Below are 347 nucleotides of genomic sequence, written 5' to 3'. Positions count from 1 at the left end.
TATAAGTTCGATATTATATCCCAGAGCTCTGATTGGACGGCTCGTTATTCCCTGTTGCCTGTGCCTATTGCCTGTGTCTATTGTGTTTCCAGCTTAATGGTAATATAGTCTATACTGTCTATAGCCACAAGCAGCGTTGCCAACCGTACGATCTTGATCGTACAAATACGATAATATAGTCAATGTTTTACCGACTGGTCAAATAGGCGCCATCAGCCACAGCGCTAGAGCAAGGAAAATTCCTAGGCACTGGTCGTTAGGGTTAGGTTAGGTTAGGATCAGCTGGTGGACATTGGACAATCACAACATGATCAAACAAGGTGCCCCGAGAAATACGCAGCCGCACA

Source organism: Trachymyrmex cornetzi, unplaced genomic scaffold (genome assembly GCF_001594075.2).
Source record: "Trachymyrmex cornetzi isolate Tcor2-1 unplaced genomic scaffold, Tcor1.1 scaffold35, whole genome shotgun sequence".
Taxonomy (NCBI): Eukaryota; Metazoa; Arthropoda; class Insecta; order Hymenoptera; family Formicidae; genus Trachymyrmex; species Trachymyrmex cornetzi.
The sequence above is the reverse complement of the archived record's forward strand: the minus strand, read 5'-3'. Positions refer to the sequence as shown.